General features: G+C 46.0%; 1 protein-coding gene across 2 annotated transcripts in view; it reads right to left on the bottom strand.

Annotated features, from left to right (window-relative positions):
• Positions 1 to 22,704, bottom strand: part of LOC126531227 (dopamine D2-like receptor) — a 457,194-nt gene extending 434,490 nt beyond the window's left edge. For both annotated transcript variants that reach the window (XM_050178668.3, XM_055071042.2), the window contains exon 1: positions 22,166 to 22,704. The gene's annotated coding sequence lies outside the window, so the exon portion shown is untranslated. The remainder of the gene's footprint in view (positions 1 to 22,165) is intronic.
• Between the last annotated feature and the right edge of the window lie 279 nt (positions 22,705 to 22,983).

Here is a 22,983-nt window from a genome sequence, read left to right as displayed (position 1 = left end):
GGAAAAGCGTGTAGAACGCAAGAGCACACGGAGGCACAACCAAGAACGACACGCTCGCAAACGGCAGGTGGCGAGATAAAGATAACTTAAGTAATAAATGCTCTGGCGCCACGAGTAGCAGCTGTGACTGGGAAGGACGCGCGTCAATTCTTTGTTGACAGCGCCAGCTGTGCGATGAAAAAATAAAAAAAATGAGTATCGACGTAGCAAGACGTTCTCTTGCGTAGTGACACGCTTGGAGAGGGCGTGGAGGGAAAAATGTGAATACAAGCTAGGCTGACGCTTCGCCCTTTTGAAATGGAATATGTAGATCACGTTTATTCAGAACGGCCGTTTAACGAGTGAAAAGGCGAAGTAAGCGATGACCGGCGACGCTATTATTATGATCTTAATGACACTCTTTTCCTTAACATGACAGATTTGAGTGGGATAGCCCTATTTTATCGAAAAATAAAGAGGGGAAAATTTCGACTACGTTATAAAAAAAAAGAAAAAATCTCGCATGACAATAACATTCGTAATCACTCTTCTATGAGGAATAATTCCAGAAACGGGTTAGATATTAGGCAATTTCCGTTTTAAATGCGTCAAATGACAATTTCGCTTTGCTTCTATCCTGTACCTAAGGATTTTCTCGTTTCCTGTGCCATGCTACACGAAAACTAAAGCTCTTACACCTCGCTTTCGATTTGGTGGAAACGGGTAACATGCTTGACATGTTCCCTATATAGCAAAAGCTAGAGAACAGCAAGAACTGCAGCAGAAATAGAACAGTCTGTCGTATACTGTCATTTGGTAAAGCGGCGCAGAGAATAGCGGTGCCCCAGCGCTTTCCATTACAGAAATTCGCTCCTAAAGCCCAGAGGTACAGCAATAACGCTGCCGCTGCATAAGTTACGGGCCACGCTACGTAGAGTACACCGGTTCCCGTTAGGTACCTGAAGCCAACAAGCATCGTTGTCGGCAAAACAAACATGATACCATTGTTCAACGAGTTGAAAAAGGATGATATTTGTGAGGGAGACCACTTAGAAACGCCGAGTGCTGATAGCTACTCTTTTGATACGAAATAGTTAGATGTCCGCTTTGACATCGTGGTCCTTCGCCCTTAACAAGCAATATTTCACAGCACGCTTAATTTGCGAAAACAAGAATAAAAGTAACTAACAAACGAGAAAAAGAAAGAAAGAAAGAAAGAAAGAAAGAAAGGAAGGAAGAAAGAAAGAAAGAAAGAAAGGAAATTACGAGCGCGAATAGATTTAGCATGACATCTCCTCGTAGGTACTGCTTTACGGTGGAAGCAACAATAAAGACTACGGCATCTCACCTTCTAACGTATGGGTTCGAGATCTAATGGCTGACTGAACAGCTCAGAAAACGAAGGCCTTGCGCTACCTTGAGGTGCCGCTCGCATTTAACTAGTGTGGCAAGTACCAGTAGATACCGATTTGCATGCAGTGGACATCTAATGTAGTGAAATCGTGGGTACAGGGCAGCACTTCTGTTATAAGCGGTTACTACTGAAAAACTGACTCGCCATCCCGGCCCTGCGAATTCGCATGTCCAGCGAAGCTGCTGAAAACCACCACTACAAGAGTGGAGGGTGGGTATGCAATGCTTTATAGCTTTAGATAAAAGGTAGTAACGGTGATTTAGAGCAATGGTAGCAATGGGAGTAATAGGAATTTTAACAGAACGACGCGGCCCATAGCGGTGTTGAAACAACATTGAAATCAGCTGCTAGGCTGGTTCGTTTGAATACGAATAGCTAGCGACGTCACTCCCTGCGTCAACTCACCCCCCCCCCCCCCCCCCCCCCCTACCGTCCGCGCGGGAACTTTCGCAACAGCAATCTTTACCGTGAAATGTATGCCGGGAGCGTCACGTGATTCGCATTGTTATCAGGAGCGTCTTATCATCAATTATGTAGTTCGGATGAATGTCTTTTGTTGTGCTTGTTCTTTATTCAAACTGTTCTGTATGCTGTATGCGTGATTACAGAGAATGTATGCAATATTCACATCACTTTGCTGACTGCTTGAAGCCTCTGCGTTACGGGGGTACGAACCACTGCTCCTGTTGCTGCACTGCCGCTGGAATCGACCCACATGTTTGGTGACGGACGCGAACACGAAAAATGCCGACCAGCTAGGCGCCAGCAGCTTCGCTGTAATAACCATGGGCACAGCGTTACGCGAAAGCTAGGAAGACAAAGAAAGAAAAAAGAAAGCGAGGACACACATTTGATATCATCGTCAGCTTCGTCTACGCTGAAGGAGGGGTGGGGGGGCGGTCCTAGAGATCTCCGGTTACCTCAGCTTTCTCCAAGTCTACTTCACTCTGTCTTTGAAAATTTTTTAATTTCATCGCATGATGTAATCCTCCGCCGGCCTTCAATCTGTTTGCCTTCCTTTAGCAGACATTATATTAGACTTCGACGTAACGAGAAGTACACACAACAAAGACCAAAATAAATAAAAAAGAGACCCTGCGCAACTTAAGCTTGAAAAAGATTTGATAAGGTTTCCTTCAGAAAAAAAATGTGAAGGGCACCACGGTCGTCACCTGTAGCAAGAGTAACCCAGCGGTCGGTTCAATTAACCTTTTTTATTATTATTTAGACGTAGAAGCATGGGAAGGTATAGACTATGTCCGTGCCGGATATCCGAAAATCCCAAACGCATTGCTCAACAAAAAATTTAAAAAAAAGTAATACAGAGACGAAGATATCATGAAGCACGATACACACACGAATACAAGCGCACAAAGACTGTCTCATCTACTATGCAAAGCAGCTATAATAGACCTATGGCTAGTGCATAATCAACACGCACCAATGGAGGGTAGGTTTGACTTTGATATATCGGTTGCCCCAACTCTCATGCACAACCAAGATTTAGAGAGAGAGAGCAAATGATAAAGGAAAGGTAGGGAGGTTAACCAGGACTGAGCCCGGTTGGCTACCCTACAACCAAGATTTAAAAATAGGTAAATGCCATGTAGCTGGACAGAACCAAGGTAATGTTGTTTGCCGTTGCTTCGAGATACTCAGATTATTTTTTGCATTCCGTCTAATTAATCAACTTCTAACATTATAATTACATGAAAAGTGTCAATGAAAAAACTCTAGAGCAACATTAAAAGTCCCGATACAACTTTTTGTTGCTCAATACGTGCCACATAAATGCGTTTTTGCAAGCATGAAGGCAACCCGTGAATACACGTAAAGTGCCTCGAGCGGCCAGTCGTGCTGCAATTTTGCGTGTATTTGCGGGCTTCTTTCACGCTCGTAAAAACACTTTCATGTAGCACGTATTGAGCAACAAAAAATTGTATCAGCACTTTTTCATGTTGCTCTGGAATTTTCTCTTTGACATTTTTCATCTAATTATTATGTTTGAGAAGCTTATTCATTATCTAAGACTAATTATGTTTTCGACGGAATGCAAAAAAAAAAAATAATCTGAGTATCTCCAAGCGACAGCAAACAATACTACCTTGGTTCTATCCAGCTACGTAGCATGTGCATATATTTATATCTCGTCTGGTTGACCTCCCTGCCTTTACTCTCTTTGCTGTTTGAATGAATGAATGAATATTTGATGTTTAATGACGCAAGAGCCAGGTGTGGCCAAAGGGCGCCATGCTAGGTCTTTGCTATCTCTCGCTTATATCTTGGTGCATGATAGTTGAGACACCCTTTGTAGTTAAGCCTGGATTAGTCGTGCGCAGCAGGAGATACATTCTTTGGAGGGAGGAAAAGCGATGGCAGGGAAGAAATGATTGATGCATGACCTACCGAACTCTGCTTGATCCGCTAATTCTGCATTTATATATATATATATATATATATATATATATATATATATATATAGAGAGAGAGAGAGAGAGAGAGAGAGAGAGACCCGTACGCCTCATACATGACGCGTTCCGATTATTGGTATGCTTGGGTATCGATCTACTGTTGTTACTGTCCGAGTCTTTAAATGGTGGAGAAACGTACAGCCGATTAACGTTACCCGTAACTGCATACTGCGAGCGCGGACGCGTACTAGGTAATCCAGGCCAACGTATCTCTGAGCGCTGATCACGAGCCACCAAAAGTCGTCTAAAAGATCCCGTCTGCTAGTCAGTGATGCTATTGTTTCAATAACGCTCCATGACGTCTAGTAGCATAGCGGCTAGACGCGGGCGTTTGCAGTGGATCAGCGAATAAATCCCGGCCTTCGGCCCCCGTGCCACTCCTTTTTGCCTTTGCATTTAGTCCTGATCTCATTAACCGGAGTGCGTCTCGTCGGCGAAGAGCGCGTCATTGGAAATCATACGAAGAACTGCCGGGATCACACAGCTGATACAAAGAACACAGGAACAAAAAAAAAAAAAAATAGGGATTTCTTCTTCTTTCTTCACGGTGCTTTAGTTTTTGTTATGTCGCCGTCTCCAAAGGAGAATACAGCAAAGGAAATAATGATCTGCATAAAATCGTAAAAAAAAAAGAAAACAGGAAATAATGTGGCTTCTTGCAGCGCAACACAAATTGAGGAAATACTAACAGAGAAAACGTACGCTGACCCTCAAGGACGCGTCGCATAAGCGGGTGTTCATTTGAGTCAGCGCTATAGCGTAGACCCTCAAAAGAAGGAGATAAAGCAGCGACTTCACAAGCTCGTTCTTCAGCCCCCACCATATTGTCATTGACCCGCCGTCTGCTCTAGCGCAGAAGCCTAATCCGTCACTCCCGAGACAGCTTCTACAGGCCGCGGCACAGAAGGATTATTGTCTCGAATAATGCCAAGCGTTGCGGCACTGGACAGTGACAACTCGCTCTGCGCAGGAAAACGAAAGGCCGGGCGCTCAATGGCGCTTCGCCTCAGTAAGCTGCTTTCACAGTAGCCTTCTTTTGTGTTTATGCGGCTGCGAAGGCCTCCGCACTTTGAGCACTTGTCACTCGGACACTAGTTTCTAGACTGCTAGCCCCTTGATTGTCTTCCTTCTGGTCTCTGAAAGGTTCTCCTTCTCCCGTGCAGCACGCAGGAAACGTTGAAAGTTGCCACGCCAGTAAAACGAGCTTTAATGTACCGCTTAACGAAGGCAAAACAGCTCAGACTGCATTACTATCTATCTATCTATCTATCTATCTATCTATCTATCTATCTATCTATCTATCTATCTATCTATCTATCTATCTATCTATCTATCTATCTATCTATCTATCTATCTATCTGTGTGTGTGTGTGTGTGTGTGTGTGTGTGTGTGCGTGCGTGCGTGCGTGTGTGCGTGCGTGTGTGCGTGCGTGTGTGTGTGTGTGTGTGTGTGTGCGTGCGTGCGTGCGTGCGTGCGTGCGTGCGTGCGTGCGTGCGTGCATGAAGTGAAGGAACCTAGAGGAGGGATGGGAGAACTTGGAAGAGCGTGTATGTCTGTGTATATATATAAACAGGGTGTTTCAGCGAATACTTTCAAAAATCTTTAACGTTGCCTGTGGCAGGTATCGTAATTCTAGTTCATGAGCTGGTCTACACGAAGCGGTGGACAATGCTTGCACAAAAACTTGAGATGCAAAATCGACTAATTAATAAAATTTTATCAATTATGTTTTTAACTAATTACGTTATGGCCCATATTGCAATTTACAAATTATAGCTGTGGACTTGGGAAGACGAATCCACTTGGAACGAATTTTAAAGATGACATTAGTTTCGAGATATAAATTCCCGAACTATGCGAAGTGCATTGGCGTTCCAGTTAACTTGTTAACGAAACGTTGTTTCTTGCACTGAAACACACAAGTAACTGGAACGTCGATGCATTTCTCCGCAAAGTTCGGGAATTTATATCTCGAAACTGGTGTCGCCCTGAAAATTCGTTCCAAGTGGATCCGCCTGCAATATGCAAATTTCAATATGGGTCATGAGATAATTACCTATAAAGTTAATTAGTCAATTCTTATTAATTATTCAATTTGACATTTTAATTTCTTGCGCAAGTAGTGTCCGCCGCTTAGAGCTAGTAGACCGGCTTATAAACTAGAATTGAGCTGTCTGCCACAGGCAACCTTCAAAAATTTTTGAAAGTGTTCGCTGTAACATTCTGCATATATATACACGCTCTTCTAAGCTCTCCACGTGAACGGCCTCCCACACTTCACACATAGACACTTTTTTCCACTTGCACTCCTAATGCTGACGCATTAATGAATGTAAAAGCGATACGGTCTCGGAAGTTTCAGTTTTACGCTTTCGGCGATATCGCGAGCTTGCGGAGCGAATGGTACACGATTTAAGTACGCCACAGACGTTGCCGCAGGCTGACATCGCAAGGTTCAGATTCGCTTCGCGTAACAAGAGGTTTGCATGCATCCACCACGGTGAGGATGATGGGGGAGAATAAAGAATCTTTCTCGACTAGTGCCGCATCGCGCGTGCTCCTTATCTCCCCACGAGGCCGCTATGCCGCTCACGTCCCACCGACGATTGTAGAGGCGTCCTGAATGCGAGCGCGTGCTTTCAGAACCGTATAGCATTGGGCTGGACTCGGCGAGAAAGTAACAGCTGTGTATTTGCAAAGACATTTTGCTCTGGTTTGAACAAAGAGACGCGTAGGCTTTCTTTCTTTCTTTCTTTCTTTCTTTCTTTCTTTCTTTCTTTTCTTTCTTTCTTTCATTTTCTTTCTTTATTTGTGTGTCTGTGTTCTTGAAAAGAGCAAGGAAATGCGTTCGGAAACTTCAATAGCTTGGTAGCACTACGCTAACATTGTCTACTTCATTTCTTTATTTTTATCGCTTTCCACGCAAGGACACTTGTTGGACGAGCAACATATTTCTAAAAGAAGCCAGCTTGAGCACAATGAAAGGCAATATTGTGCAGAAAAACCGCCTCGCGTTACAAAAATTTCTTGCGAGGAAATTCTTATAAATTTTTGCTGGCACAAGCTGCCTTGGCAGGAAATTTACTCGCCGGAGTAACGCATTATACCGTGACGGCCGCCGTTGCGTCGCTCATCATGTGGTGCATGAGAAATGTGTCCCGAAGGAGACAAAAAAAAAAAAAGTACACACTCTTTTTTTTTCCTTCTACAGTTTCGGCAAGCTAAGTCGAAAGTGAAGCGCCTCCGTCGGCAACGCGAGAAGCCGCAGGAATCCTTTCGCGACGACCAAACAGCCCTGAGCGCTAGCAGCTGTCGAGTGACTATGCCGATGATTTATGCAACACGTCGCCGCTGTTGCCGCGCCTTTACGTGTGACTACCGCTGTGCCTGAGCTTAGATTGACTTTTTGGATGACTCATGCTTCCCGTAAACAGCGCTCGCCGAGTTACAATTTCTCTCGAAGCTTTGTGCCCAAATCTGCAACTAATGGTATACTTCCCGAATGCAGTGACTGTGCGGCGTTCCTGTGGCTCCAGCTTTGCCTGCTTTTCTTACGCGTGGGTCTACAGCAAAACCAGCAGCGAAACGAAAGTTGCAACAGAAATGCTTGTAAGACGCCGTAAAAAAAAAAAAAGGTGCAGCACTTACTGATGCCTCTGAAATGTCGACATGACAAATACCGCTTATGCGCGACTTTTATTTCTGGAAAGTCGTAATGAGCTCTTTCACGTTTTAGACAGAAATGTCAAGTCCGCATAACAGGTATATGCTTATAGCAAGCGATTAAGATCGCATGCGGCATAACGTGAATTGTTGACCCGACAGTGCATTTGTGGCTACGCAGTGTAGAACTTGTTTTCATTTTTCCGGGACATCAGAAGCATTTAGAACGCTTAGCGATTCAAAGAATGTCTTTAGTATAGGTGCCCATTTATTGAAACTACCTTTCTAAAACCGGATTTCCTTGGCTCGCCGGAGTACACAATGAGAAATCAGAAGTTGATTACGCTACCAATAACCATGGCTTATCAGGGAAGGCCATATTAAAATACGTTATTCAATTAATAATGGTGTAGGTACCAGTAATAGTACCATGCAGCCCTTAAGTAATGCATAATCAACATCTTAGTACATGGTGCACGCCAAAAAAAAAAAAAATTGTGGGTTTTACGAGCCAAAAGCACCATCTGAATATGTGGCACGCCATAGTGGGGGATTCCGGGAATTTAGACCATCTGGGATTCTTTAACGTGCACCTAAATCTAAGTACACGGATGTTATCGCATTTCGCCCCCATCGAAATGCGGCCGCCATGGCCGGGACTCGATCCCGCGACCTCGTGCTCAGCAGCCCAACGCCATAGCCGCGAAGCAACCACGGCAGGCTCATGGCGCGCACTCTTCTTCTCTCTGTAATTCACGAATGCATGGGTATGAAATCTGACTTGGGGCGTACACAAACGAGCGGTCTGTATATGCTTGGAATGTTGCGCTTTGATACGGATTATTTAAAATCTCCCGCGGGATTTTTATGATCTCATGTATTCCACACACCAATTTTAGTTAAATGTTTTACTCCAAGAAGCTTGTTCCACAGTAGTCAACCAAAAGCACGCGATAGTTTTGCTGTCTCACTCGCAAACGTTAACCGCAGTACCTGAAATGAACGGGTGTAGCAAAAAATGTAAGAAAGCACACGAGGTTGTGCAAGGGTTACTTCGCTACCTGACCCTGTGTTCTAAAATTTATTATTTTACTCAGGTACTTGAAGTAAGAAGGTGCATAGCGTGTGTGAAAAACAAATGTAAGAGCCATTTATTCATCACCGGCTGCACAAAATCTTCTATCAGAAATCAGATGTTATGAGCGATGCAGCAGCAAACGCAGAAATGGTGCGTATATTTATAACTCCAAATCTTCACAGCCGTACGTCAGGTGATTCGCTACGGTTAGAATAAAAAAAAAAAACAACCACGACGACTTTTCCGACCAACTTAACTGCGCATTCAGCGTCGGGAAATATATCGGCGGCGGCCGAGTATTGGAGACACGACATGCTGGAACCGTAATAGAATGTAGCCGTAATACTACCTTTAAGGGTATTCCTTATGACAGCTAGAGACACTGAATACCAGTATACCAGTGAGTGAAGCGTATCAGGCCGAGCCTAGGACAGCGTTCACACCTCTCAATTTGCAACGCTCGAATGCAAGCTTTGCGTAACGATGTTCTTTTACCTGGCGTGAATAGAGAAGGATGTCAAGCTTTAGGTGGCTATACATTTGTGAGTGGCCCCTCTACATACTATTCAAAAATAAGCCTCGAACGGAATGTATGTATCATTCTTTTTTTAAAGAAAGCTTCGTTCCACGCTGGTTGGCAAAATACTAACGCGTCAAGAGAGGATGACACTTTGATGGGACTCAATTCTGAAATTGTGAAATGCCGTGAAAGCTCTGCAAATCATGATGCAAGTAAGTGCCTAATGCTTACGCTTCAGCAGACAGCATTGTTTCACCCGTCTTGCGTATGAATGTTCGCTTACCGTACACGATTAGGATATCGCCATTAACCTTGCTGAACAAAACGCACGCAAGCGCGTTTCTACAAGCGGTGCGATGTCTTAATTGAATATGTAGTATTCAATAACACTATCCATGACATTTGTACGCAAGAGCGCTGCTATTCAGAAAATAATATCGCGTGTACACATACTTCAGCGTTTGCATGAGCCGTCTTTTGCAACGCGCATCGCGGTACGGTATATTGAAGTATAATGGGCTTTCTTTTTTCAAACATCACTTCATGTGCCCATCTCTCACAGGAAAAGCTGAAATAATTAAATACACGACCATCTCATTCTCTCAACGACTAGCGCAGACAAAAGCTTCGAGAAATCTTGCAAAGTCTGTGACCCCTTTACACGCATTCACGTCAAACTGAGCGCAGATGCGTGCGCCCGAACTCCTTGCAAGGAAAGCATTGCAAGCAAAGTATGTGACGCAATTCAATTTTCTCCGGCAAGCAAGGTAAGAAAGCAGGAAATAATCAGAAACGCAGTACGAAATAATAATAAAATATCATATTGTATGAAGTCAGACACTTTCCTATATCTAAAGATAATTCACTAGTGACAGGAGTAGAACTTGTTTTCAGTATCATTCACATTCTATTCTTTAATGAAAAATAATGCAAGCTCAATGGAATACTTTCTTCGAAACTTTATAGTTTGCTGTGGTGATGTTGTTGCTCTAGATGCTGGGCGATAGCCAGTGCGCATGAATTCAGAATACGCCTGACTACAACAAAATAAACCGCTTACAATTGGCCTAAGTGACTTGGTGACTGCATTGAAACTTTTTGGGTAATGTTCAATAACAGCGTCCATGACAAGACTGCCAAGACTGCCTTTTCTTTAGTAAAATGGCAGTGAAAAATAAAGAGAGAGATTAGTCAACACACAGTGATTACTACTACTGCATTAATGTGGAGTTAATGTGAAAGAAACGCGTAAACTAAACATCATATGATCGGAAAGTATAGCGCAGAGAGAACTAAGACGATCAAAAGGAAATTCGGACGTCTCTCTTTGACCAATGTGACGAGGATTGCGCTGTCTATGACTAAAGGTTCTTGTCACTTGAGGTCACGGACGCAGCTTCCCACCAAGCTAGTATCCAAATATTGTGGATAGGATGGACATCAGTGCACCATGCTACCATCACGCGTACGTTGTTTCGTTTCTTGACGGTGACCATTTTTCACCTGGTTATCACAGTTAATAATTTGTCTATAGGCCCTGCGCGTGCCTGTCTCGCGGTCGCGATTCTTGTTTGCGCAGCTTCTTCGCGTGCTCGCGCTTCGAGAAGCCGGTCACTACGACATCAATACAAGCTGTGTAATGGCCGCCGCGCAGGATACTATGCTCCTCTATCAACTCCCAACCCTGAAATCACCGGCATGCTCCCACACCACTACGCCTTTCAGCCGGCGACTCTTGCGACTCAAAGGCGACGCCTATAATGGGAAACACAACACCGGCACCGGCGACAGTGTTTACAACGCTGCGCGACAGCCCCTTCCGTATTGAGTCGCTGGCGCGTGCAAATTGCTGCAACGCTACCTGATATCATCAGCGGCCTGCAAGGCGGAAACGTGCTTCGCTTGGTCGCTTGCCAGCCCGGCGCGGCATCGTGAAGCGCGGTAGTGCCAGAACACTGACCTGGAAAGCAGGGGAACGTCGCGCTTTACTACAGAACTTTGGTCCACACCGTACTCTGAGCGTCGGCCTGGGTGAATTTATTACGTGCCTGGTTCTGTCTATAAAGCCAGCGAGAGGGACTGCTTGCCTGGCTGCCTGTCGTCATTTTGTTTGTCCTATTTGTGCGCAACTCTGAATCGTATTACCGACCAGTTCGTAGCCAAGGTCGGCCTCCCTGAAATTGGGACCGGAAAACAAAGATGTCGAGGATATGAAGGCGAGAGTCGCGCATGCGAAGCACGTGTTGGGTTTGTTTTTGAAAATGTGGTTCAATGACATGGCCGCGGGGGTTCCCGCCACTGTCTGCCGAATTAGCATAAGGGCTGTAGGAGGCGCACTGTACGACTGCATAGATTGTATTCTAGGTTAGATTAGATTTAGTTGGGGGATAGATCAGGTGGAAATGTAAATGCCTCCTGCTACAGATATAATTTCCTTTTCCTTAAGTTCTGTGGTTTTTTACAGCGAGCTAAAATTATGTTGAATGTTGCGATCCGACGCTAAGGTAGGCAAGGTTTTTTTTTTCCTGAAAATACTCCATCGGCCAAAGCGCGTTAAGGCCATTCAAATGCTCTGAGACGAATTGGAACCTCGGCTTGTAATATGTCGGAGTTTAGAAACGATTTCGCTTTTATGTTTTTGTTTAATTTTGGCCCGTGGTTGCGACAAAATGACCGGTGACTGACTTTCTTCGCAAAATCCTACCAATTATACCATTGGCTGGTAAGTCCGCATTTCGCATTGAGGGGAAGAGGGGTGCAGATTTGGGAGAATAGGAAGAGGGAGCGAAATGCCGGAATGTTCGTGTGCTGTGATATAGGTGAGTGTTAAGCAATTGCAAGTGGTCAAAAGCAATCTGCAACACTCCAATACGTCGCCTCACAAAAGCTGAGGCAAGTCGCCTTTGCGAACAAAAGTTGACGGTGCTCCATTCGAACGCGGTAGGCTGAGCACCATACCAACATGATAGGCTCTGCGCCGACGTCAACCAGCCGATGTGAAAGCGCCGAAGCAGCACAATTGATGCAATTTCGGAACGCACTGGTCTCTTTACTTGCCCACCTAACACACCGCTTATCACGAGTGCAGCACAATGGACAAGGAAAGAATTCAAATTCGACGGTAAATAGGCAGAATATCCAAACGCTTTTAAGAAAAGATTCAAGGGCGAGCGTGAGCTGAAGGGCAATAATTGCAGCTAATGACTGGTTGCAACAGGAAACACGTTCCAGAATGGTCTAAGTAAAAAAAAAAAAAAAAAAAAATTATTTCCGTGTTTGATGGGCGCCTGGTACGGCTCCCTCCGAAGACAACCTCTGAGAACGAGGCCAAGAATGGTGTTGCGCCTACGAAACTTGTGCACAGCAGGGAGGCATTAGGTGCTCTAAATTGATGACTCGTGACTGCTTTTTTAAACAAACCGCTGATTTTCGTATGCTGCAGGCGTCTCGAGCAGTGCGACTGCGTGTGTACTGCGCGGTGTTCTCAGTGACTGGAATGTAAGATGGCTCGGGGCGGACTTAAAGACCCTTTGCTTCCCGCACTACGTTGAACTAGTGATAAGCGCGTGTGTTTGTGTGCTTGAGAAGTGTTGTTGCTTCTACACGCTTCATTGAGCATATCGACGCGCTTCCTTTTTTAGCGCCGCTTGGTTTGTTTTAAACATTATACTTGCACTGCTAATCTTTAGGCACATTATCTTCTGGCGTTTTATCCCCTATAAACAGCGACAAACCGTTAAATAGCAGATGACTGCAGAAATGTCCTTGTTCACAGGACTATTACGATTTCTCGCAATTTTTGCATTCTCAGCACCTAAGTAATTCAGAATGAAGGAAAAAAATATAGGTTCTGCGTTTTTACGTGCCAAAACCACAATCTGTTTGCGAGGCAGGCCGTAGTGGGAGACCGTAGTGGGAGTTGGTGGCCCTCGGCGACTTCCAAAGCCCAGCGCATCAGCTGTTCCTGGACGACTGGGTCGGAGCTGGACACCGCGAGCTCCCATCGCTCTAGGTCGGTGAGTAGCCGCCCACAAGGTGGCTGGAGCTCAGAGCATTTATAAAGGATGTGGTATAAATCTGCTATTAGGGCTCCGCACAGAGTGCACTTTTGCGAGAACTGCCCCGGGTGTATAAGTGCTAGATGGGCAGGGGAGAGAAAGGTGCGGGTTTGTAGCTGGTGCCACGTAACCTGCTCCAATTTAGTTAAGAATTTATGAGGTGGTGGATAATGAAGTCTTTGCTCCCTGAAATCGAGTAAGATTTCAAGGTACGTAACCATTCTACCGCGGGCGCTTCCTGGCTCGACTACCTGCCCTGCTCGGTTGACGTATGCTCGAGCGGTGTCGTGGGCGGCTTCGTTGCCTAGATGGACTGCGTGTGCGGGGACCTATATTAACTGGATGGGCCTTAAGGGAGGTTGAGTGGAGGTTAGAATTTTGATAGCGGTGGTGTGAATCCTTCCGTTGGGGAAATTTTGTATCGCAGCTTTTGAGTCAGTAAAGATTAGTGTGGCCCTGGTGGAGGAGATTGCGAGTGCTATTGTCGGTTCTTTGGCGTCTAGCGAAGTGTCCGTTCTGACGGATCCCGCTGTTTGTTGCAACAAGTTGCTGGCAACGACGCTTATATCGTATGCTGGTGAGGCGGGGTATTCGGCTGCATAACATAGACGGCCTCTTTGTGGGAGTTGTAGTGTTTGTAGAGAGCCTGAGGGCAGGCTGTGCGTCTAGCTTGGTGATGCACTGGATGCATGTTTTTTGGCAGTGGATGAAACGTGAGGAGTTGCTGAATGGCCGCGGGGGTGGGGTGTGTGGCTTTAAGATTACTTGTTGGGTTTAGGCCTAGTTTCTGGAGAATGCTCCGGCCTGTTCGGCCTGTTATTAGGAGCTGCGGACGAATCGCAAGGGCCGTAGGCCTCGGATCCGACGGCCAGCTAGCTAAGTTTATACCGCTTCCCAGCGATCGCCAGTTCGCCTGGCTTGCTCGTTCACTACTGTCGGCGTCGATAAGCGGCAGAGGTGGTCTGAGTTCCTGCTCGTCACGGGACGCTTAGAATGGACCCCGTTGAAGAGCAGCCAGTTTGCTCGTTTCATTTCGAGCGTGCCTGGTATAAACAAAACCCATCGAGCTTAGGGCTGTCCAATGATTCTCTACTAAGACTACGTACCCCCAAGCTTGATGCTGGCCGATATTTACCCCGCCTTGTGTCCTGCTCCGGAATATGCTTCATTCACATAGTGCCCTCGACGAAGGAAGGAAGAAAGGAAAAAGTGAAGAAACAAAGGCAGGGAGGTTAATCAGTTTAGCTCAACCGGTTTGCTACCCAACACATGGGAGCGGGATGTGGGGAGGATGAAAGGACGAATAGTTCCTATACTACTAGTAGCGCTGCTTACGCGTATTGATAGGTGTCGCTAGCCGTAGTTTCCGAGTCGCTGCTCAGTAGTGGATACAATCAAATGTGGTTGGCCACGTCTAATTCGGCGGCGACTCCCGCCTGCAGGAAATAGTCGCCGCTGGATGACGAAAACAAGGACGACGAGGATGGCGAGGACATCACAAAGCATGTGCAGGCGTAGCAGACGAACTAGCAACATAAAGCTCGCGCGCCGGCGAGCGCGCTGGCGTGCTAACGTCACAGTTTTGCGCGATCACGTGCCCAGCTGTGTTTACATTCCTTCTTTGGCCTATTTCGTTGCTCTCTGAAACCAAAACTTGGGCTGATATACGTACAAACAAGACTAAAAAATGTTTGTGTCAGGAAAAAATAAACATAAACGTAGCTAAAGATCACTAAAGCTGTGTAAATCCGCTGTTCACGCAGCCTGAAAGTAAACTACCAGCGTCTGGTCAGTATAAAAACTGCAGGTGTTTTGAGACGGATCACAACGTGCGGCTTTAAAAGACACGCTGCAGTTTGTAAACAAAGGGACACCCAGAGTGCTGACAAAGAAAGCGGACGACTGCATTTCATACTTCTTATTTGCAGCTTCGTTGCTTTGAACAGTAGTTCTTGCAAGGTAGTTTTCGAATGCAAATGGCCACGGGTTTTAATTTTGCGTTGCTATATTTATAGGAACTTGCGAGAGTGAAGTTTGCTGATTTGTATTTAATCTTGTTTTTTGCCTACGCTGAACGCATTGATAGAGAGAGGCTCCTTATAGAAAAGGTTTGCCTAGTGGGAAGCTTAGCACGTTACTCGAGTTCAATGCGATCATGAATGAAATGGTTCACACAGGACACAGGACATTTAACATACACATAACAGCGTCACCTACGTCTATGAACGTCACGTCAGTGCAAGCTCCATGGAATTCTCTTGACGTTACATTCTGTAGCCTGTGAGCAAAGCGGCACATTGCGTTCTCGGAGCATTAAAGTGAGCATTGGTTTTGTCAGGACTCGTGCAATGTATTCGCCGCTAAAGAGTGCCGAGTCAATGCTTTTTTGTCGTCGTCGTCGTTGTTGGTTGTTGTTGTTTGCTCGTTTGTATGTCCATTTATTACACATAATCGATGGAGACACCTAGATTAGCATCTCTTGACCGTGCCTTCCCAATGTCAGCTTGTTGAGTGATGTACGTATCAACAAGCCGAAAATTACGTCTTTTTTTCTCTTTTTCCTGTTTCATGTCACTCTAATGACGTACCTGTTTTCATGTCAGATTGAGAGAACTAAAGCTTATCGACCCTTTTCGTTGATCGCGTAATAACAGCACAACAAAAGTAAGAGAGGACAGAATTATCAACGACTACTTGCTGCTACAACTTTCGGTCACAACAGTTCGCCCTTGCTTTCGCTGCGGGGCTCACCCCAACTTTCGCGCAAGCCGGTTTGACGCAATCGAAGCAGCGCTGTCAAAAACAACGCAGCCGCTTCGCAGGGAAGCCTTTCTCTGTGTGTTTAACTGGGCTTCGGCTCTCGTTATCCACAACGCCCAGCGGCGGGACGCACTTGGCTGTGGCGCGCTAACGAGTGAAGAGCCACGTCGACCTGTTTTTCATGAGAATAGAAGCGGCTGAGGCGCCGAGGTTTGTTTGCGCGCTCACACGACGGGCGCGAAAGAGAAAAAAAATAATAATTTCCGGGATTGTATTTTTAACGCGTAGGCTCATCACTCAGCTCAGCGTTACGTTCGCGCATAGCTTATAGGGAAGCAAAAATGTCTTGAAGATGAAAGCCAAACGCTCATAATATCTAGATAGTTTATGTAGGATAAGAAATAGCGGGATGCACTTTGCCCGCTAGTCACACCGCTGTTTGAATGACCGACGTTGTATAATAATAAAAAAGAATAAATCGTGACATTTAGCGTCCCAAAGGTACTCACGGGTTATAAGAAACACCGTACTGGAGAGCTCTGGGTTAACTTTGACCGCGTTGGTTCTTCACCACGCACCTAAAGCGTGGTGCACGAGTGTGTGTGCGTTGCATTCGTGCAGGAATGCGACCACCGAGACCAATAATAGAACCAGCAACCTCGCGCTGCAGTCGCAGGTCCCAATACACCCGCTGTTTTACCCCGGAAGGTCAAACATATAATATAGTAACAGCATAAAGGAAGCTCGTGACACTCGACTTGTTATTCCTTTAAAGAGGCCTGCCTCTAAAACCGAAGTGCGTTAGCTCGCCATCGTCATTTTTGTAGAGAAAACAGTTACCTTTTTTTGTTATGAAGTTTAATGTGCGCATCTCCCGTGCTTATGTGGTTTCGGACAACACTGGACGCCTTCCTACATCTACACCGACCGCGCTAAAGGAGCTTGGATCGAGAGTGTTTCGGCGGTAAAAGTTTCCGAAGCGTATAAACTTCCTCGTTCGCTGGCACGCAAGGCAACACCAAGGGTTGCAGCAGTCCGCGAGAAACCACCAGGGACGAAGTCAGGGGTTTGGGCTAGTCAGTACGCGCTACCGGGAAACTGATTATGACTAAAAGAACAAAGAGGGACTTGGTGGCGACAACACGCAGCGGCGAGAGTCGATGAGTCATATATCTGTTTTCGCCTTTGAGCAGTGCGTCGTTTATTCGCAGTCATTCGCACATACGGTGCTGTCTATAGTTCCGTGTGTACACGTAGTTGGTCGCCTTCCTTGGCTTTCGTTACTTATTGATAGACTACATCGGTGTGCCGACGCAGGTGTTTGGATCTTCCCCTCTGGTTAACCTCCCTGCCTTTCCCCTTTCCTCTCTCTCTCTCTCTCTCTCTCCATCGGTGCTCCGTCAGCAGGCCTGACGTGCACGTGCTTCATGGTGTTTTTTTTAGCTCTCTTTCTAAAGCCTATTAGTTAATTGTGTAAAGCCGATTGGGAATCGCGAATAGTTTGTTTCTTATCGCTTCCGCATGCGTTATCAAGCTACGAGGGACGAACAAAATATTCTTCAGCAAGCGAAAGAGCTCTCGGCCACTGAGCAATCAAAGTGAGACTGAATGGATTGAAACAAATATTTTGCAATAAAAGCAATTTCAGCTTTCTACTTTTTTTTTTTTCGTGCTCATGGCTTTTGCTTCCATTGTGAAGTCTATTCGCTTCGAGACGTTTTTTTTTTTCTTTTTTACTTCTGCAGTACGAGATCTGCAAATTACTTTCCCCGTTCCAGAGCCATTTTTAGAATGGATAACGTCCTTCTTGTATTTTCCTATCTGCTGCGTAATGTCTATTGTATCGTTCGTATTTTTTATTTGCTTGGATCACTTTTAAGTCATGGCTGTTGCATGATGTGAGCTTTTCTTTTTTCCCTGACCTTCACTGTTTAACCAGCGGCAGTATACTGTAACGTAAACACGTGTTTGCAGAAGCTCAGGCTATTGACTCATTTATAGCAGCACAATTTATAGCAGCACAGGGTACTTCTACAAACAATATTTGAATTGCTTTCACATAAACGAAGAATTTTAGCATCTCTGCACCGATAGAAAGCTGGTGCATCTATTGTTCATTTGAATGACTGTTCACGTGAGCGACCATTTTATTGATGTTCTGTAAGATTTCTTTCCCTTTTTCTTTAAATGACGTTTTGCTATCCTCATTCCCTTACTCTATGGAGTTTGCATTCGCTTCGTTTCTTGTGAGAAACTTAAATGATTCGGGCACATAGTTACACGTGTTGGCGCAATTTATGAATGAAGGGACTATGTGAAAGACGTTCATTTAGGCAAAGCGCAGTTAACGAGTAACTGCTAACTATGCGTACAGCAACCTCAAGCGCGCAGACGCTGCATTCTAATGTAAAAGTGGCCTCTCGCGACGAGAGCTTGTCATCCGAGTGCGTAGAAAGGGGCACCCAGCTGCTTCTACTCGAATCAGATAAGTTGCACTCATTTGGGAACGTAAGCAGCGAGTGCTATCTTATCTTCAACCATTACGCTGCAAGCGCCTACTCACACTCAGCCACTCATCAAAGGCGATGCAGCCTTCGCCTGATATTCGCGTGCATAAACGACACTTCCGCGTGGCTGTAGTCATAGCAGCAACGCACGTAACGACTCCAAGGAAACTTTAAAAGCAAAACTGTAACTCTCACACTCACTTGCCTAGGCTGTACGAGAGCGAGGTTAAATGAATGAGGCAACGCGGTGCCATCTTTGTTTTGCATAGCATCGTAAATTACCCAAACCTTCGGTTTCTTGAATGTCCCAAGTAATACCGAATGCGAATGAGTTAACGCAGCGCGAGTAAAGGCAACACGTAAAAAAAAAAAAACATAAAAATATGGCGTATGCATGGGTAACTGAAGCTGGAATCTGGAAGAGTGCCATCATTGTTCAAAACTTGAACTGTGTACCAGCGTCATGTGTTCTCCGCTTTATAAAGCGAAGCTTTGCTTTGTGAACCCCCCAGGACTTTCCTGACCATGCCTACTGGACGCTGTTGCTATCTTTCCGAATAGGCCAACTTTAAAAAAAAAAAAAGGAAATGGAATTACATCTCCGATGGTGGGAGTAAACCTCGGTTTCCCACCAATGCAGCCCGGTGCACTCACCATTAGGCCACAACCGCAGGCACGCTTCTGCCGTGCCAACGACAATTATCTCTTTGAGATGATAACCGCCAGTGCCACACTGCACTACACGAGTGCATGACGGCATGTGAGAGAGTTTGCCCAACGCCGAAGATGCAAGGATGAAAACGGGTACATTTAGCGGATTAGACCAACCACTCCACATAGATTCCAAGATGTGATTTAGTTCTGATTTTTTTTTTACTCACGCATGTCTACTTCAATAACTACCGGTCTTTGGATAATGACGAAATAGGGCCACTCGTCGTTTTTTTCTTAAATATCGTGTTCTTCAAAACAAAGAACACGCGATATATTTATCATGCAGCGGTAATGTTTAGCCAAGGCAGCTGCGTTTGGACGATCATGAATTTCTTACGATGCTTCAGGATAACGAAAACGTTAGAATTGAAAGAGCACGATTTATTATTCTCACTGACGATCGGAGTGATGGTATCAACGACGCACGGGAAAAGCTATCTCGTGACACAATGACAGCGAAATAAAGGTCTAAGTAAGCGTTACAGATGTCAGTCGAACGGGTGTGCAGCAGAAAGAAGATCACGCCAATTCACCCTTTATGATGTGCGAACGGCGACAAAACTGCACAACGATAACATGGCCGCGTTATAGGGCTGTCCTTGACACAATGCTCGTTTCATCGCCTGCCACCCAGAAAGCACTTATCCGAATGAAACCACGCGTTAGTGGCCTCGTTCAGATGACTTGTTCACATTATTCATGTTGTCACTTTTTTGTACTTTCTTTCTTGCCTGACATACATGTCCGACGCGGCTCTTTTGATTGGCGCGTATGAGCACGGACAGCTTTGTGTGGCAATGAAGGGAAAACTACGGGGGCGGAGCTTCTGCAGAGGTGTTACCACGCCATGTAGTCCGCCAGCGTTTGAAAGTGCTTTTGGTTGCTCGTAACAAAACGCTGAATCGACGCAGCTTACACGTGCGACGGTTTCGCGCTTGCCTAGACGCGGAAGGGAAACGTCGCAAAATAAGGAAACGTTTACATTCAGTGGCGTGTTTTATCTTATTCAACTGTTGCTAATAAGATGTTTATGTTTTCTCTTCCCCAGCTTAGACTAACGCGGATAAAAACACGGGACTCCTTTCAGAAGCGCTCTCACTTGTGCGCGCTTTGCCTCCGTAGCTTTCCCTTCATTGCCACAGAATGTTGTCCGCGAGTATAGTGAATTAAAGGCTTCGGCAATAGGATATTGACGCTTAAAATTTATTGCGAGAACATTTTGTGGCGCACGTGTGCTAGATGCGTTCTGAGTGCGTCTTTATTTCTTAGAAATAAATGCTACAGCGACAATTCCGGCAAAATGTTCCCGTATGCCGCAAAAACTTATTCCCGTAAGCCGAAAAAAGAAAAAAGCAATTTCCTGTCATCTCTTGAGTTGAAAACCTCTGTCCCCATTCGCACCGCGTATCGGTCAGCTGTTTCACAAAATGTTTTGGAAGAAGTGGGCCGGCAAATTGTTTGAAGGTTGTTCACATGCAAATGTTGTGTGTCCGAAAAGAAGAAGAGCCTTAAACTGTAGACTTTCGCATACGCACATAATAAATATTAGAATTATTAATAACAATATATCACATAGCTATCCAACAGTAGACCAGGCAAACGTTGTAGATTTACGCCCGTAGGGATAATGCAATCATGGCGTTCACTAAAATATCTAAACCCTATTTGGGAAGCTGTGGTTAAAAGAAAAAAAAGTGCGCGGTACGTTGATACTCCGGAGTTTATGAATGACTTCGAATGTCTTTTCGCAGTTCCTAATTACTGCTTTCCGAAAAGCCTCATGTCACGCAGCCCACCAAAAGGACTCGATATCTTTAACATTGCGAGCAGTGGTCAGAAACGACGGATACACTGCGACATGACCCCACGTATAGGTAGCTGCGGTTGCAGAAAAAAAAAAAAAAAGCTAGCGATTTAGCTTTTTGGAAGCAACAAGGAAACTAAAACGCTAAAACGTCCAACGTCATTTCTTGCTATTTTGACTTATTACGGAAGTATACACCAGCCAGACCAGTGCCTTGAGCCAATCTTGCGGGCGTCGCCACAGGGAAGCGCGACCTCTTACTCGTTCACTCGTAAAGATAATGATAATAAGTAACGATAATGCCTGGGATGCGCAGAGCACAAAGCCCACGCCAGGTTTGAACGACAGGCCTGACGGGGGGGTTCATCACGCAGGAGAAAGGATAAAATACGGGCGCAGCCGTGCTGTCGCTACCTGGCTGCTGACATTCATGCGGAACACGTTCACTGACCAAGCGCGTGCTCCGTGCTGCGGCCGTTGGATACATCTCCGTCAGCATCGAGCGAATTCCCGTGAATGTAATGCGGTGTCAGAATGCGTTGCCGATTGCGAACATGCCGACAAAGAAAAAAGATAAAGAAACAAGAAGAAGAAAAAAACACAGGAGAAACAAAAGTCACGGACTTCAAGATCAACGGGCGATGTATCGTCTCCCAAGTTTTATGTTTCGAAGTGTCGCAATGTCTGAAATGGTGTGAAATACGCGTGACATTAAAGAGGAGAGAAACGGACGTCAGTGCGGTCGTAAGCACCGTTTGCAACTGTGACGTCTCCGGCAGCCGTTGCGGTTCCTCGCAATAACATCTAATTGGGTGAGAAAAGTAGCGTGTACGTCTTTGTCGTACGACAACGTTTTGACACCTGTCAAACTTGAAGAGCAGACAGGAAGTTATTCTGGAAAATTGGCGCGCTATTTAAAGTACGTTCATGCGTTCGGCGTTTTCTTGCAATGTGTTTGCACACTCAATTTAAAGAAGAAAATACCTTTCCACCCGAAATTACGTCTATGTGTATCAAATGCCGGCTTCGATTGTTCAACTTAAGGCGCTTCGGCGAACGGGATGATTTCAACTCGGTTTGACATACAAGCTTGTTTTGACGCTTAATACGTTATCCCTCATAATAAATTGTTTTGGTAGCAATGGGTGCAAGCGTCTCCCACGTGAAAGGAAACTTGATGGTCAATTCAAACTCACCGTCATAAGGCGTTGCGTCGGCAAGCTTCGTTTCTCTATCCACTGTCGCGCACTGTGTGGCTGAGCCGCATTCAGAACTGGGAATGCCACCGCACATTTATCCAGCGCGTTCGTTCAGCCACTGTGACGGTCACCAAGGACAATACGTGCCCCACTCGGCACAAGGAAATCGGGGGGCTCAGGTTTCAAAACTTTCGCTCCAGATGCCGGTGTCCGCGCTCTCCTCCTTTGCCGTGCCGAGGGGAGCAACGATCTCGAGCCAGTAAACGCAATGTCGCCGACGTCCAGACGCTAATTGCTCGCGTCGAGCTCGACCGAGGAGCTGACACTGCACGCACGCGGAACGCCGCCGCCGTCAAGCAAATGGGCTCGCGAAGCGCGCGGCTCGCCCTCGCCGCTGCGAAATCAACAGGCGGGTCCCGCAGGCGCTTTTGCAGCGCTCGCAAGGGCTCGACTGCTCTCCGGATCCGACGGCTCGCCGCCTGACACTTCTCTCAGGGTGAGGGAGCCGTTTCGTGGGTTGGCGGAAGGGGGGGAGACGGCGTGCGCGCGCGCACGCTGATCTCCACGCCTCCTTTGGCGGCCGAGAAGACTTGAAAGGAGGGGAAAAAAAAGAAACAAAAAACGGGATCAGCCGGCGAGTGGCTCCATCTGGAGGACTGCTGCGGCAACAATATGCCCGAACTCTTCTCCCGGTCTTTACTCCCGTCAGAGGCAATGAGCGCGCGCGCCGCGGTCGTTCTCTCCCCTCGCGGGACGTCTCGAAGTTACCTTGGCCGCGTTCCATCATCGTGCCGCGAGCCACCACCGATGCTACC

This window comes from Dermacentor andersoni, chromosome 5 (assembly GCF_023375885.2).
Source record: "Dermacentor andersoni chromosome 5, qqDerAnde1_hic_scaffold, whole genome shotgun sequence".
In the NCBI taxonomy this organism is placed as follows: Eukaryota; Metazoa; Arthropoda; class Arachnida; order Ixodida; family Ixodidae; genus Dermacentor; species Dermacentor andersoni.
The sequence above is the reverse complement of the archived record's forward strand: the minus strand, read 5'-3'. Positions and strand labels throughout refer to the sequence as shown.